The sequence below is a fragment of the Lithobates pipiens genome, unplaced genomic scaffold, assembly GCF_037356315.1.
Source record: "Lithobates pipiens isolate NorthernLeopardFrog02 unplaced genomic scaffold, aLitPip1_a1.2 Scaffold_18, whole genome shotgun sequence".
NCBI lineage: Eukaryota > Metazoa > Chordata > Amphibia > Anura > Ranidae > Lithobates > Lithobates pipiens.
The window spans coordinates 403,010,102-403,028,531 of record NW_027507758.1 but is presented as its reverse complement, the minus strand read 5'-3'; the positions used below and the strand labels follow the sequence as shown (position 1 = coordinate 403,028,531).

Sequence of the window (18,430 nt, the reverse complement as noted above, 5' to 3'; positions counted from 1 at the left end):
CTTTTTTTATCCTCTGAACTTGACGCTGAGACGCATTGAAGGTGTCTGCCACATCAGTAGTGGGTCTGGGTGAATCTTAGGCATGTTTGCAGAGGTCTAGTTGCAGTTGAGAAGGTCTAGTGTACTGGTTTTCTTTTTATACACACCTGAGACCTAATTGATCCATTATTAGTCACAGGTGAAGCTCATATAACAAGGCGACAACACTTATGTCTTGGCAAAAATTGACTCAATGGGCTTTACCAAGCTGTGAATTTTAGAATACTTTTTGTCAGTTTAGTTTTGCACTGAAACATTATTACAAAAGCTGTTGGGATTAAAATGACCCATTTCTTGTAACAAAATCTTGATTAGAAATATATTTTAGCAGCACTTCAAGTCAATTTGTACACAAGCAACAAGACTTTTGTCAGGGACTGTATAACTGAATGATCTCTTTGTGGTGTAAGAGTGCTAAATCTTATGGTGATGTGTTACAATAGGAGGGGTTGCTGCTTACCAGTTACTGTGGTGTCCTGCTGGACTCTAGTGGCACTAGTGTGCCCCACTAGTTTGCACTGTGTTTTGAAAGATTTTATTTTGCAACAGCCAACATGTTTCAGGAGCTCAGCCTTCCTCATTCATCAGGGCTATGAAACAGTTCATGCAGGCACCTGGACTAAAGAAGCTTGTTCAATCCAGATGCCTGCATGAACTGTTTGTAGCCCTAATGAATGGGGAGAGCTGAGCTCCTAAAATACTTGCTGTTGCAAAATAAAATCTTTCAAAGAAAAGAAAGATATAACTGAATAAGTCAGAGTATGCACCCATCCGTTTACTTCCTTCCATATTAAAGACAGAACCATCTGAGATCTACAGTCTGTAGAATTGGTCTACAATGTCAAGCTAGAGCTGACCTTTGCTTTTAGACATCACAGTTTGCACTGTGCATCTTACCTATTTAAAACACTCTGTAATGACTATTTGCAAAATTAGGATTTCATACACATATTAGATAATAATAATATAATGCATCATTTTATGAGGTTATAAATCTTTAAAAACCAAAAGCCACTATAGTTAGAAGTAGACTTGTGCACAACGGAAAAATTTGTTTCGTTTCGGTTTGTTGTCATTCATAAAATACATAATTTCGTTCTGTTTTATTCGTTATGTTACGTTAATACGTTTTCGGATAATTCGTTATTATTCGTAGAGTGTCGAATTCATTTGTTCGTATTCATTGAAATTCGCTATTTATGTATGTATAGACATTCGCGATAATGGTTCGTAGTTTGGAAAGTCGTTTGTTTATTGAATCTTTTAACACACACAATGACAACGTCTCTTCTCCTCGGCTCAAATACAATACAACACCCTTCTAACTCAGTTCTCAGGAATGCACTTTGCCAGTAATCCATCCTCCGGCACAAAATTAATTAGCTGATTGGACTATAAGACTTACTTTGAGCTGACCTTTTGTTTCATTAGCTCTTTAAAGAATTACCGAATCATGTCGAATTCATTCAAATTCATTTGTTATATTTCTTTCGTATTCGTTGTAATTCGTTATTTTTTTATTCGGACATTCGGATACATTCGAATGTCCGAAAGATGCAAAATTCGGACGAATTTCGGTTCGTTGCGAAACGAATTGCACAAGCCTAGTTAGAAGATCTTCCTAAATCTCACTGCATCTGTCCACTCATTCCTTTGCTCTGTGGCTAGCCAGGTGCAAGGCTCAGGAGCCAACTCACACTCTGGGTGCACACTCAGCTTCAAGCCAAGGGGCAGACCTAAGATGGATGCATGCAATGTATGCTGCCCATTATTAAAGTTGTTCTTGTGATGTCATTGGTGTGTTTCCAGTTGTTTGAAATCAAAGGCCACTATAGTTCCCCTCTACAGATGAACTTTAGGAAAACATATAATATACAGATAAAGTACATATAAGGGAGCTGTTTTATATGCCAAATGATCTGTATTTTCATCCTGTCTTGAGAGTACATATTTCTGCCACACAGCACATTTCTACCTGGCAAGAGAGGAGATCAGATTTTCCTCTACTGCACTTTAATAATACAACTAGGTCTTTTCCCTGCCCCCAGCCTGGGACTGCAAATTGAAGGAGAAGTAGCACCTTGATAAACGCATCTCTCTTCCACTCCGATCTCTCCTTCTATCAGCATTCTCCTCAATAGCACATGTGCCCTACACAGCACAACTGTTTGTCTCTTTATGCTTTTCCGTTTCCTAGTCTGGCCTGCATTGCATAGAAGAGGCTGATTTCAAGTCATATTCAAATACACTGGTTGCCTTTTATATCTATCTGTAATTGAGCTTGAATCATTTAAAAAATTAAGAATTAGGTTAATGATTATTAAAGCATTTTAACATTTTAAGTGATTTTGTCCTAAGGCCATTTTAAAGCCTATCTTTGGCCAACATGTAAAATACCTATTAAATACCTATTATACCTAGAAAACCTATTTTTCCATCCGTCTGTGGATCAGATGATGATGGACTCTATGTCCGTCTTCATCCGATCCCCCCCTAGGGGAGAGCAGCGCTCTGACAGGTTTGCCCCTGCACAGTGTGCAGAGACAGACCTGTCATCTGCCTGCTCAGCGGGGATCGACCTGGAAAAAAAACAGAAAATTTGGGGAAAAAAGCTATTTTTTGTTTTGGAAAAATAGGTAAAAAAAGTGTCCCATACCTGGTTGGTGAGCATGACATGCAGAGGAAGGCCTCTCGTACAGCTCTGCCTCGAGGGTCACTGGTGGTGAGACAGTAACCGCTAGAGCACGACGAGGTAAGATCACCTATTAGCAGTCCAGTATTCTGCACTGGTAGTAGCCGCTGATTCACGGAAGGGAAGCCAGGAGCAGCTGACAACAGGCAGATGAGGCAGCAGGCAGATGTGACAGCAGGATGGCTGGATGCAGGCAGACTGGCTCGGCACTTGGCTGGTGACAGACTGGATGCACAGTAGGAAGGAGGAGCCCGAAGATGAGTTGGACTGAAGGAGCTGTAGCAGGCTGGATGTAGGGTCAGATGAGCCGGGTCAGTAATGGGCGGACAGATTCAGCATAGACGGAAGACAGCAGAATAGTCAGGTCACAAGCAATGTCGGCAATGGATGAAGGATCAAATAGGAGCAGCAGGCAGAGGCAGAATCCAGGGTCAAGCCAGGGGTCAGGGGAGGTAGCAGACAGGATTAGTCAAGAACAAGCCTGGGTCAAACACCGGAATCAGGAACACACACAGAATGCTATAGACCAAACAGCAATTATCCAGTGCAGAAGCTCCATTTAAATAGGCCATTTGGTACCAGAAATGGTGAGTGGTGCGCGTTCGCACATCTGCCAACATTTGGTTCACCCGTTCCCAGCCAGCGCATGTGCATTCATGTGCACCTTGAAACTGCATCTGCACTATGGCAGAGCCTTTCCTGGAAAGAGGTGGGGAATATGTTCTTTTACAATGATAAGTAATATATCTATGACATGGTATTCAAACTATATAACATAAAGACCTTAATTAATGAAAGATTTCTAGGTTGTTATGTAAAGTCTTCATTAAATTTTAGTTAAATTAGTCCCTATTAAAATTATTGCAAGTTCTCTCATAATAATTTAAAAGCTTCCTGCCAATTTGGATTTTCAGTTATTGACAATGCTGATCCAGCATATAATGCTCTTGTAAGAGCTTGATCATTTTCTCCTGATTTTCAGGTGTCGTTTTCTCTATAAATGAAGGGATTGTGTATTTTTGAGAGGCCATGGTTTGCACTTCCTTACTTGAATATGCTGCTGGTGAAGAAACACTTTGTGATGATCCCGAACCAGTAGAAAGAGTGTTTGTACGAGACAGAAACTGCTACAGAGTTTATATGTCTCCATCCCTGAATCATAGAAAAAGGGGGGGGGGGGGGGAAAGGAGGGGGAAGGGGAATGGTGGGACTTTATATGAAGCACAACCCCAAAACCAGATGAATCAATAGGCAGATATTATTTAATATTTAATGGTGCACATGGAAGCATGTGGGACGGTAAATAACACACACACATATAAGTGTTGTAAATGCATACATATACATAAATGTTTCTACATAGTAAATAGTAAATATTTGTTAATGTATTAAATGTAGCCCAAACTTGCATATAAACATGATTAATTGCAAACATGATAATATAAAATTGATTCAAAGTTCTTGAAGGTAGTTTCATGGTAAGCGCATGGTAGCTGTGACAACACATCAGTATATAGCTCTACGCACATTTCGTGGATAAATTCCCCTCATCAGGAGCAAATGCAATCTAGGTATGTATGTAATAAAATATAAATACCAAATATTATAGTAAACTAAAGTAACAGGACGAGGGGGAACCACAACTTAATCCCAGCACTCTTACCTATAAGTAGGCTACAATATTTAAAAAACATGGGTAGTGATAGTAGCTGGAGGCACTATAGGAAACATCATCCCCGGAATCTGAGGTGGCGTGACTGTGGCAGCGGTGAACGGAAAACAAGAAATAAGCATCAATAGAGAAGCATTTTCTCCTCATGAGTGGAATTTATCCATCATATGTGCGTAGAGCAATATACTGATGAATTGTCACAGCTACCATGCATCTACTATGCGACTACCTTGAAGAACCTTGAATCAATTTTATATTATCATGTGTGCAATTAATCATGTTTATATGCAAGTTTGGGCTACATTTAATACATTTAAAAATATTTACTATGTAGGAACATTTATGTATATGTATGCATTTCCAACATTTATATGTGTGTGTGTGTGTGTACATTTCTATGTTTTTATTATATTATTATATTATTATGTTATTTGCTAGTGCTACATGTTATTTACAGTCCCACATGCATCCATGTGCACCATTAAATATTAAATAGTATCTACCAATTGCTGTACTACCCTATTGCATCACACCGCAGAGCTCCGCAGGTGCAAGGTGCTGCTGACTCCCCGCTGACTTTTAAAAGTTCCTTGGTGTGGGCCTTTTTCGACACACGTGCAGCAGATCACACCGCTTGGGTGCCACATGCTTCACCAGACATATGGCGCCCTGCCATGCAGTCCATTGGCAACAGCACTTGAAAGACCCACATCATAAAAAAAGGTTTACTTCTCCTTGCTACTCATCTGGGATCTCCAACCCTACTATACCTCCAGTCCTCTCAAAAACCTGCACTGAGAGGAATGAAGGTATAGCAATAGGTGTCCCAAGTAGATAAATGATGAACAAACTCTGGAAAGCCGCACTCCGGATCAGATGAAAACTAAAAAGTGCCTTTTATTTCTTCAAACTAAAAAACCTCACATCACATAAATAACAGCAGCAAAGGGAAAAATAAAAAACAAAATTGCTGACACGTTATGAGTAAGCGCTAGTTTTAGCGTGAAACGCATCAGAAATTTTGTTTTTTATTTTTTCCTTTGCTGCTGTTATTTATGTGATGTGAGGTTTTTTAGTTTGAAGAAATAAAAGGCACTTTTTAGTTTTCATCTGATCCGGAGTGCGGCTTTCCAGTTTGTTCATCATTTATCTACTTGGTTTGTGCAATTAGCCTGCACCTGGGACCCCTACCTGCTTGGAGAACGAGCAATCTCTTGGTGGACTGACCTGTAGCAGTGGTTTCCCATTTCAGGTATCCCAAGTACTTGCAGCCAATCTGCTAGCAGTACACCACCAATTGATTTTAGCAGGCAAATTTCCCTACCCCAGTTGCTGAACAGTAAGAATAAATTTGGTCCCAGCCATCCACATTCTCAGCATCTGAATGCTAGCTTGGCCAAATTGCTAGCACTGCAACTGCTGCCTTTTCAGCTGGTAGACTCTGCCCCCTTTCATGAATTTGTGGAATGTGCTGTACCTTGGTGGCAGGTTCCAAAACACCATTTCTTTTAACGGAGAGGATTATAATGAGTAGTTCCTTGCAGTTTTGTTGTGCCACAGCCGATAATTGAAAGCTAACCAAAGAGAACCCCTAGTGGGGGACTTTAAAGGCACATACAAAAAATTAAAAGTAAATACAAAACAAAATTAAATAATTGAACTATCAAAATTATTTTTGTTCTAATATTTTGCTATTTATGTCTTTTGAATAGAAATGTTCTTTGCTATATATACACCCCTGAGGAAGGAGACGTTTGGTGCTCCGCAACGCGTAGGGTAACAAATTCTATAGTGAATTGCACTGTATACCATTGATACCCATGTTGTTCAAGTGATCTTTCTGACACAGTGACATTGTCCCTCTAGTCTTCCTGCTGGAGCATGCGCTTCGTGGAATCATCTACAGGGCAGTTGAGGCAGAACAGCGGGAGGAAAAGGAGGACTTCCTTTCTTCTCAAGGCCCCATTAATCCAGATAGTATTACTGTGGGCCTGCCAAACACACAGGAAGAAGAGGAGGAGGAGGCAGATTGTGTCAGCATGGATGTAGAGGATAACACTCAGTAGCAGTCTTTAAGGGATGGTTTTCAGTCCCCATAAACCCAAGGAATTGTACTGGGAGGAGGTAGTTACAGATAATGTGATCCTTAGTGACACAGAGGACTCAGAATCAAATGCCTCTGCAAACTTAAGCTGCATGGCCTCCTTGGTTCTGCAAAGTTTGCGAAAGGACCCTAGGAGGGATCATTACTGGCTCCGCAGCTGATCTGTGAAAATGAATTTAATCCCAAAGGAGCTGGCCAAGGATCTCCAAAACCCAGCAGTAAATTGAATTCCTCTGTCAGAGATGATATGTGAAGGCATCCCATGAAGACGAAAGATCTCCTTAATGAAAGTTGTGGCAAGACTGGGAGCAGAAGGTAGGCCTGGGAGAGGAATCAAGTGACACATTTTGGAGAACCGATCCACCACTACCCAGATGCTTTAGAACCTGTTGAGGGAGGCAGATCTGAGATAAAATCCATGGAAATACAACGCCAAGGTATATCGGGTACTGGTAAGGGCAAAAGCAACCCAGCGGGGGCAGATGTGGAAGATTTGGATAGTACACAAACCGTACAAGCTTGAACATATTCCTTGACATCCTTACGAAGAGTCCACCAATAATGATGCTGAAGAAGATCACAAGTACGAGGTATGCCAGGATGTCTAGAGAACTTGGAATCATGTGCTCAAGCAAGGAGTTTGGGATGAAGTGCGGGAACTACAAAAGTTTTACCTGGAGGAGGCTGTGTAGACTGGAGCTGAGTGGTGGCTAGAATACGATGTGGAGGGATAATGGGACCAGGATCTAGGTGATTCTCAGAATCATTGACATCGAACGACCTGGACAAGGCATCGGCTCAAAGGTTTTTGGCACCTGGACGAAAAGTAATGTGAAGCGGGCGAAAAAGAGGGCCCAGCGCACTTGCCATGGGTTCAAGCTTTTTGCGGATTGTAAATACTGCAGATTTTTATGATCAGTATAGATGGTAATGCAAGATGTCGCTATTCTTGAAGAGCTAGTTTAATAGCGAGTAGCTCATGGTCCCCAATGGTATAGTTCTTCTCCGCATCAGAAAACTTCTTGGAAAAGAATCCACAAGGCTGAAACTTGCCCTGCTGAGCTTGGAGTAGGATGGCACCGACTCCTACTGAAGAGACATCTGCCTCCAAAGAAAAGGGTTTAGTAATGTCCGGGCATAGAAGAATTGGGGCGGAGAGGAAGGCTGCCTTGAGTTTGCGGAAAGCATCAATGGCTTCAGGGGACCAGAGCCGAACATTGACACCTTTGCGGGTGACAGATGTAATAGGGGCCACCAATTGGCGATAGTAATTGGTGAAGACCAAAAAGCGTTGGGTGGCTTTAAAACCAGGGGGCTGGGGCCACTCGGAGATGGCCTGAAGTTTGGCTGGGTCCATGAGGAGGCCTTGTGACGAGATTATGTAGCCCAGAAATGGAACTTGTGTTTATTCAAATAGACATTTCTCCAATTTTGCATATAGACAATTGTCCCGTAGACAGCTTTCACATGAAGACAATGGGTAAGTAAGTCTGGTGGGAAAATAAGAATGTCATCTAGATATACAATAACACAGACACACATTTCGCGAAAGATCCCATTAACAAAATTTTGAAAGACCGCTGGGGCATTGCATTACAGAAACAAATGTCGCTTAAGCAACCAGTAGCTAGTTTGAAAGGGATTTAAATAGAGAAGCACATGAGGGGCTGGACAAGAAGTAGCAGGAAGGAATCATATATTAGGCAACAGGTGAGGGCCGGGGACACCCATAGCTGCAGAGTGCACAGAGCAGAACACCAGCTAGTGGAACAACAGGTGCCAGCTGACCTACAGCAGTAAAGGCGAGACACAGATCAGCTCTGCAGCTGATCTGTGACACTGGCTGACCGATTCCTTTAAACATTTTTCAGTCCTCAGCACCAAGGTCTGATCGGTTCATGCAACCATCACTAGTGTCTGCATTGTATGGTACAGGAATATCTAGGGGCAAGAGCAGACTTGGAGACCTTTCCAACAGACCATCCACTGGGTTACTAAGTCTTGAGGATGGATCACTGGCCAGAACTTGCTCAATATGCAATCAAGCTACTGGCCTGTTCTGTATCCTACGTGCTTTCTGAATGCACATTCAGTGCTGCTGGAGGGTTTGTAATGGATCAAAGCGTGCGCCTGTCTACAGACTCCGTTGATAGGCTCACATTCATAAAAATTAATTAGTCTTGGATCAGCATCTATCAAGCACCTGATTCTAATGTAACTAATTGAATTTCCTATGGATCTGGGATCCCTTGAAGACTGCCTATGTTGACTATCCTATTCCTCCTCAATCTTGAAGATGCTAGCTTCCAACAATATTTTAGATTTAGGGCACCACCACCCAAGGCCCAGTTTTTCTGCCTCTGTTTAACAGGGGCATGTAATTACAATTTTGATATAATATTTCAAAGTAGGGACCGTTACTACAAACAACAAGAGTATCTGTGAGGGCTTAGTGTGTTCTGGCTCCACCAAAACCAAGGCCCAATTTTTCTGCCCCTGTTTCACAGGGCCATTTAATTAAAATTTTTGATAGTATATTTCACAGCAGGGGCCGTTCCTGCGCCAAACAAAAGTAACTTTGAGGGGTTACAGTGTTCTGTCACCACGAACACCTACGGCCCAATTTTTCTGCAAAGTATATAGGGCAGGCCGTATAGTATATATATTGTTGTTCAGAGTATATAGTGTCTGGGGGCCCCCGCGGCATTTAAAAAAAAATGTTGGTGTGGCCCAAAGGGCCTGGTAATGGACAAGGGGGAACCAACGCCATTTTTTAAAATGATTTTTATCTATATTCCCGGGATTCAACAATACATAACAGCCGCGAGCAGTTTTAAATGAAATGTTTTCCTTTAGAAATGTCATTTTGCTGTGGTACTGTTATAAACATGGGAAAGATTAGTTACTTTACAGGCAGACTAAGGAGACCCTTCCGGCACAATATTTAAAACAACATTTCATTTTTATTGTTTCACTTTAAGTATTATTAAAATCACTGCTCCCGAAAAAACTTCAATTGCATTGATACATGTCCCCTGAGGCAGGACCCAGGTCCCCAAACAATTTTTTAGCACTTGCATATAAACCTTTAAAATGAGCACTTTTGATTTTTCACATTTGCATTCCCATAGACTTTAATGGTGTTTGCGTGTTTGCCCAAATTTTTTGCCTGTTCGCATGTTCTGCTGTGAACCGAACCGGGGGGGGGGGGGGGGGGGTTGTGTTCAGCTCATCCCTAAAAAATAACATTCAATTGCTAAAACTGCACCACACTGAATTGTTTTTACATTTTTCTTAAAATTTCTATTTTTTCCCCATGGCTTCACAATTTCCAGAAATGTTACATCTCTAGTTCAGATTCAGTAAAAATCAAGTTTAAAGCAGACCTTCAGTAATTGTTTTAAACTTTCCATCTATTAACTCTTTTGCTCTTGTTGTTTTAACTTGGGATAGTAGGTATTTCTGCCAGTAAATACCTTATACAGCCCACTTCCTGTTTCTTGTCTGGCCATTAACCTAGGCCTATGACATCATGCACAGGTCTCTCTCTCTCATGAGAGTTTGCCAGGAAGGGAAGGGGGTGAGTCATAAGAGGGCCAATGAGAGCTGCAGAGCTGGAGGTGTGCCCCTGTTTGTCTGTGTAAATCCAGGAAGTTAACAGGCAACAACTTCAGCTGCCCATAGTTAAAATGGTTGCAGCCAGACTCAGTGGAAGGAGATTTCTGCAGCATATGTGGCAAGTACAGAATCACAGTATATATAAAATAATATGCAAAGTGGTTGGAGGGAAGCTGCAGAATGGCAAAGATGTTTGTATTACAGAGCAGACTGCAGTTCATCTTTAAAGGGCTTTTAAACGCTATGCAATCCCTTTTACCTAAAGGTAAGCCTATATTAAGGCTTACCTGTAGGTGCTGGAAATATGTCCTAAACCTGCATGATTTAGGAGATATTTACAATATACACATGCACTGACATCATCAGCGCATGCGCACTTTAGAAACGGCATGATAGTGACATGACTGGCAGCTCCTGTGTGTCATGCGACTCCAGCCAGTCACAGACCCGGAAGGAAGAGGGGTGAAGATGGACGCTTCTAGCCAGCGGGGACAGCAGTGACATCGCAGGCTTTGTTTTCAGGTAAGTGGCGCATGATGGGCTACTATGTGATGCCTAGTAGCCCATTATACTTTACCTTTGCAAGGAAATAAAGAGGAAGTAAAACAAGGATAGAAGTTGCTGTGATCTCTCTCTTTTTATCCTGCTGAGACAGTCCCTCTTTTCCTCCCATTCAAGTGGGAGTTCTCTCTAGTACAGTCTTTGTAATCCAAAGGGGCACTACATTTTTCCAAAATAAAGACAACCCACTGGAGCAGAACTATTTCACAGAACCAAAAAATAAGAAAAGTCAGTGGCCAAAAGTCCTCTCACCACCAGGGCCGGATTAACATAGGGGCTATTGGAGCTGCAGCTCCAGGCCCCTTTCTCAAGATAGGCCCATTTGCCCAAAAAAAAAAATTATAAAAAAAAAAAAAAAAAAAAAAAGATCAACTTCAAGGATTGTAGCTCGGAGATCAGGAGTCACAGAGACCCCACATTTGGGGGGTAGGTACATAAAGACCCACGCCAGCGCTGGTTAAAATATGGGGCTGCTATCATCTATGGTTCCGGAAATACAGGGCTGCTTGCGCAGCCTGTCAGAAGCTACATACAGAGCGGCTGTATAAATACAAGCTGGAACACTCTGCAGCAGACTGAGAGGATGACCTCACAGTGCTTATAATTATTTGTATATTACTTATGATAATTAACCCCTTGCCCCCCAGGCCCATTCTGAGACTTCTCTCCTACATGTAAAAATCATAATTTTTTTTTATGCTAGAAAATGACTCAGAACCCTCAAGCATTATATATTGTTTTAGCAGACACCCAAGGAATAAAATGGTCTTTGCAACTTTTTATGTTACACGATATTTGCGCAGCAATTTTTCCAATTTTTTTTGGAAAGAAACTGTTTCATTCATTAAAAAAAACACTAAAGTTAGCACAATTTTTTGTTGTGTACTAAGCGATGCTTTAATTTTTTTTTACAGGTTACATGTTTAGAGTTACAGAGGAGGTCTAGAATTATTGCTCTCGCTCTAACGATCGTGGCGTATGTAACCTGTGTGTATCTGGCTTTGATACTAACCAGTGCCTACCCAGGGACTGACTAGTATCTCTCCCCAGCCTGTCCCCACACACCCTCTCACCTGCTGACCTGTGAATGGGGCAATCACTCCCGCAGTGTTATTGTGTTCTGCCAGTGAATACAATGATTAGTGTTGCTAACTATAGCTGGCAGCACTGATTGTTTTGGGGAAAACCTGACAGGCTGGTTGTACTCAAGTCAGTTAATAGGATGACTTGTGTAAAACCAGCTAGCCCATACATAGATCGACTATGGCTAGTCTCTGCTTAATTAGAGAAATTTCAATCCATATATGGCCTGCTTAACCACTACGCAGTCCCTAAACATCCTTCCCACTTTTATACCATCCATACTCCTCCCCTATGCCTCTTACCCACAAAAACTGTTCTTTAAAATTATACTGAATATCCTCAATGTTACCAGCTCTAGAATGGGCACACTTTTGTCAGTTCAACTAAAGGAAATCTCACAGTCCTCATATTTGTTCTGCCCCATTATTAGTACTTATTTAATTTTGTAATTACTATTGTGATGTATAGAGGAACACGGGGGATGTCAGCAACTCTAAATATAGCACTTGTAAAAAAAAGTGTCCCTGAAAATATTTTTGAAATGTTGATAACTATGCACCTAGGCACTACCCAGGGCCACAGGGTCAGTAGGGACCCCATGAGAGGCTCCTGTGATATTAAAGTGGTAGTAAACTTTTCTAAAATTACTACTTTCTAGATGCCCTGGGGTAGGTTATACCATAATGTACAAGTATGCCCAGCATATTAGCACATTAGGGTACACTTAAATTGTCTGACTGAGCCCTCCAGTGCTGTACTGCGTTTAATCCGGAGGGGCCCGGGCACTTCCATCTTCACCCAGTCCAGTCTTCCTTCTGGGTTCTGTGCCTTCGGTCACTTGCCTTGGCCAGGCTGCGTTGATGTCATTCCCACACATGCTCGTGTGCATCCTCTTTCTCTCATCCACCCCTTTCTCTCTCATTCTCCCTCCCTTACCCCTCACACCTCTTTCATCCCCTTTCTCGCTCTCTCATCCTCCCTCTCTCTCTTTAATTTAATTTGTTATAACAAAAAATTGTTTGCATTTTTATTTATTTATTGTCTATAAAAGGCCCCACCAAAATCCTCAGCACCAGGCCCATGATGTTCTCAATCTGGCCCTGCTCACCACAGTAGGCAGTGGGAACACTCCGCACTCTGTTGTAGGGTGTTCACATGTAGGTTTGTGAAAGAGTCTTCCCTCACAAGGTGGTGCCCAGCAGTAATAGCCAGTGGCCCTCTTTTAATGGTCAGGGATCTGCTAATGGTGACAGTCACTCGCATTATACAGAAAGTGACTCACTGATACCCAGTGCAGGCTCTCAAGATCCAAGTCTTAAGTATAATGACAGCATCAGTCTTTGGTCAGCACTATTTTCCTGGGCAGGAATTTTTTTTTATTATTTAAATAAAAAAAATTTAACCCTGTATTTTTATTTGTTTATTTTCTATCAACTTTATTGCTTTCGTGAGGGATGAACCACATCCCTTGTGATAGCATGGGTCGCGATTTGTCCTTTTTATGGAGAAGAGATCTAGACCTGGGGTCTTTCCTCTGGCCTCCAAATCATCTGATCAAACTGAGATTGGTTTGATCAAATGCTGTATAAGCTGGTAAATGCTTGTAAATAAGCAAAATTAAATGATGAGTCTTCATTGCTCCTAGTCACTGACATCAGGGGGGTGGGGGATGATTTACATTCCACTTTTCACAGTGATTACATTGGTACTGGTGGGACAGGAGACCCTGTAAAGGAGCGGAGCTTTTGATGGGGGCTGTTCTGTTGCCTTTAAAATATAGACACTCATATTACTTTTATATTGTATAGAATCTTTGTCAGAAAAAAAGGATACTAGGATCATGGTTGTAGCTGCAACCATGATCCTGGTATAACCACTTCAACCAGCCGTCCCCATCAAATAATTCTCAGCAGCTATTACCTTTTGTACCACCACCCCCTCCCTTTAGAATGTAAGCTCTATGAGCAGGGCCCTCCTGTACCTTTTATTTTGTACTGTAATTGTGTTGTCTCCCCTATACATTGTAAAGCGCTGCGTAAACTGTTGGCGCTATATAAATCGTTAATAATAATAATTAATAATAATAATAATAACCTGAAGCTGTATATATATGGCCTACAGGCGGGAAGTGGTTAATGAATATTATTCAGTTGAACCCTGTCCACACTGTAGAAGGTTAATACAGCAGCAACAAAGGAAGAAGCTCCACAGCAGATATCAGCTATAGTGCAGTTTACACATATTTTTTCACATAACATATTTGTTTATGGCCAGTGAATCAAAGAATTGAAACTCTCAGTACGACAACCTGACACCAGACATTTTTTGAAAGGCGGCCAGCAATGGCTGCCTCCATGTTGTTTTGCATGTCATTCATGTAGAAATGAGAAACATCCTGTAGGAGTTAAAAAACTTTTTTTCATAAGTTTGTGTGTTTATATATATGTGTATGTGCAGGTGTGTTTGTGTAGTTTTATATATAAATATATATATATATATATATATATATATATATATATATATATATATATATATATATATATATCATCATGAACATACCAACTTATAAATCTATTGTTCTCTCATTGCTCCAATTTAGTTGTCTTTTTTTTTCTTCCTTTTTTTCACCTCTGCAGCGCATGGACAGTGCAATTACTGCTAAGCTTGTTTTGTATATGGATTTCTGCCAGGAGCGGTCTTGAAGGTGTTATAAGAATGAAGACATCTGGCAGCTGGCATCCTTACAATTCATTTGCCAAACACAAGTTGCACATTGTTGGAATTTTCAATTGAAAGTCACGCACCAGGTAAGAGGCAGTCAGGTGAAGCTAGTGTGTGGTGAACCACGCTAAGGAATTGTTGGCTCACTGATATGTGGGTGGGCTAAGTTGACAAGCATGTTTGTCTTTTCTCTTGCTTAAAAAAAAAGGGAAGCTAAATTCTTCTAAGCCAAGATTAGGTCAACAGAACTGACAAGAAATCACAAGGCTATGACAACTCACTAGTAATTAGTCTGAGGAAAGGGTGCCAGAAAGAAATGAATAATAGCATTTGACAAACATACTGTTGTCAACTGTGTGGTCACAGTTTTTTCCACATATTTTTCACTCAGAAATTACCAAGAGGATTATTTTGTGTTTAGCATGTGCTGTTGCCAGCAAATTGGTAACAGTATGTCATTGTCTTCTGACCAGCAGTAACTGGAATAGTCTTTTTACATTACCTGATACTTAAGATTATTAATTGGCTATGTTTTCATGTTGTGGTACACAGCATTCAATGCTGTCCAAATGGGAAGCCGAATGCAAATAATAGCAGAGCCTAAAATGAGGTCTTGTGCTGTGCTGCACCTTTGAGGTGTAGCTGGCAAATTTACTGTAATCTCCCTGAGTGCAGGTTGTTTGTCACACTTAATTAAATTAGTTAAGCTACAGTGTGAGGCCCCATAAGAGATTTGGAAAATCCCAGAATGGCTATCAATTATACTTAAAGTAGTAATTTGCCAATGAGATAATACTTGACGTGAACTAAACCACAAAGACCATTGCATGCTTTAAATTAAGTCTTAAGGCTTGTGCATCTTGGCATATGTGCTTTGATGTTAGGTGCCAACTGCTGATCAAATCAGAGCATGCAGAACATCTGAGCAGGCACAATCTGCACAAAAGTATGTTGCTGTGCTCAGAGTTGATCACTGTGTGTGTGCATTGCGACATGCATTCACCAGAGGAGTGAATGTGTTATTCATGCATGCATCAGTTATGTAGGAACACTGCATTGCACATAACATTTCTCATTTGCCCTTGGATCACTTATTTTTCTTTGGTCCAATTTTCTTTGTATGCAAATGTTTACAAAAATTAGTAACACCACATCGGTGTCCATTTACAAAGCAGTGAAATCTTTTCACTGCTTCATTCTCCTGCATTTACAGAGATCTTTCTGCTTTGTGTGCCTGTTTATGAAGCAGAGTAGATCGCTTCACCTTTGGAGGAGTGGCGTGACCTACAAATGCTTCCCACAGTGGAGAACGGCCCCTGATACTGGAATCTCAAGAGACTTTACGACATTACAGCACCAGAAGTTCATAGAAACACAGAGATGTCAGTTTATTAAGCAGTGATAATACACTGACATATATATATATATATATATATATATATATATATACACATATACATATATATATATATATATATATATATATATATATATATATATATATATACATACACATATATATATATGTATACACATAAATATGACATGGTTACAGTGGTCGGGGGTCTGAATGAGGTAGAAGGAAGTTAAAAATCTTCCTCTTTCTCCCTCAGATCCCCCCGAGATTCCCTCTTCACTCCCCGATTCTCCACCTCTGAGCTGGTGAATCAGGGAGGGTGAATTCTGACACAGATCACCAGTGAAGCGCTGAGATCGCAGCTTCATAAACTGCCCGTTGCAGTCAGTGACACATTCTCCCCCGATTATCTCTGTTTCATGAACCCTTTATGAACTGGGATCAGTGGCGATCCTGAGGATCACCGCTGTTCACTGCTTCATTAGCAGACACCTTGGTAATTAACAGTTCTGACGAATTCTGGATTAAAATTAGTGTGTGTTGTCTGTGGTCCTGGTGACACTAACCATTTTTTTTTCTAATGCCATTTTAAAAACAATAAAAAGAGGCCCAAAAGTTATCTAGTAACAACTGCTGTACCATTCTGGTCTCCTAAACCCTGATGGGCAAATGCAGCATGCTCTCAAACACCTTAAAGTCGTTCTAAAGTCAGGAGGATTATTACCTTAATGCATTCTAAATGCAGCTTCACACCAAGCCCCCCCTCCCCCAATACTTACGTGAGCTTTAAGGTATAACTAAAGGCAAAACTTTTTTGTGTGGAGATGGATTAGAACACCTATCAGGTTTTTATTGCTGTCTGTGCCCCATAAAGGAGATTCATCCTCTCTATTTTATCCTGTTTACTATTATCTTTGAAATGGAAAGTAAAAAAAAGTCCCCAAATATTGGGTTAACCCCGTAAAACAAATAGAGGGGGAATCTTCCAATGAGCACACTAGTCCTGGTGACCTGGGAGTCCCCAAAAAATTTCCTTACTTTGCCGGGATTTTCTCTCACTACCTGTTTGGCTATTGGACAGGAAGTAAAGGGAAATCTCTGCAATGGGACACAGATAGCGAAAAAAAATCTGTAAGGGTTTATAACCCCCCCCCCTTACTCTATCCAAAATGAAAACAAAAAAGTTTTGCCTTTAGTTCTACTATAAGCTTGCCCTTGATATCAGTTTGAGATTCTTTTGAGTTACTTTACAGGGGCTTATGACCTACTTTCCTACTAAACTGCATCAAGCTGCTTCAAACTGCTTTTGCATACCAATTGAATGGTATAAGGATAAAAATATGACATGACATAAATAAAAGTCATGTACACAGATCCCAAATATGCAGGGACCTTGTTTGTTAATTCCTTGGTCTCCAGCTAGAGGGGTTCTGACTGGAGAATAGATTAAACGGTAAAGGGATGTCTTGGGAAGTAGCTTCCTGGTTAAAAGCTTACATGACTGAGTATAATGCATTCTTACATATACCTCCCAAGATGACTACAGCCGAGGCCTAATGTTTTGAGAATTACACAATTATTAATTTTTACAAATGCCAATTTGCATATACTCCAGAATGTTACTATATAAAGAGAGATCAGATGAATTGCAATTATTTGCAAAGTCCCTCTTTGCCATGAAAATTAACTTTAATCCCATAAAAAAAAACATTTCCACTGCATTTGTGAAGAAGGCTTCAGGGCACCCCAAAAAGTCCAGCAAGTGCCAAGACCATCTCTCACAGTTGATTCAGTTGCAGGATCGAGGCACCACCAGTGCAGAGTTTGCTCAGGAATGGCAGCAGGCAGGTGTGAGTACATCTGCATGCACAGTGAGGCAAAGACTTTTGGAGGATGACCTGGTGTCAAGAAGGTTAGCAAAAAAGCCACTTCTCTCCAGGAAAAATATCAGAAACAGACTAATATTCTGCATAAGGCACTGGGATTAAGACGAGAGGGGTGGTATGATTGAACAGTGGGCTGGGCCTATATCCCAAAAAGACAGTAGAGTGGAGAACAAACTCCCCCTTAAGGGACTAAATAGTAATACATAAAGAGTATGTAAAAGGAGTATACACAATGTATTGAAATATAAACAATTCAAATTTGAATCAATAGGTGGCTATAGATATCTGAATTACATAGATATTGCAAAAAACAGAAGAACAAAACTCTAGAGAGGTCCAGGGACTACTGTGGTAGGATCACCAGGACAAGTCACACAGAACACACCCGACACGTTTCAGGAAACTCCTCCTTCAGCAGTTTGACAAGCAATTTTTTTTCTATCTTTAAAAACAGACAAAAAATGGTAACAGAAAAAAAGTAACATGTCCAGAAAAAACATGTGTATGCAGAATATACAGCCATTAGTTATTCAAAAACATATCTGAGTACAGGTATATGAAGAAAATATAGAGGAACACTTACATGTTGCCAAAATAAATGCAAGTACAGGTCACAGCCACAGAGTGATTTTGAAAAAAAAAACAGACAGCCATGTCCCAACAACGATCCAATTGGCGCATCCAGAGGCCTCCAGAT

General features: G+C 40.8%; 1 long non-coding RNA gene across 2 annotated transcripts in view; it reads left to right on the top strand.

The window, feature by feature from the left end:
* The window catches only part of LOC143988382 (uncharacterized), a 949,733-nt gene that overhangs the window by 710,022 nt on the left and 221,281 nt on the right, over positions 1-18,430 (top strand). For both annotated transcript variants that reach the window (XR_013276841.1, XR_013276842.1), the window contains exon 4: positions 14,406-14,576. This is a non-coding gene — a long non-coding RNA (uncharacterized LOC143988382). The remainder of the gene's footprint in view (positions 1-14,405; positions 14,577-18,430) is intronic.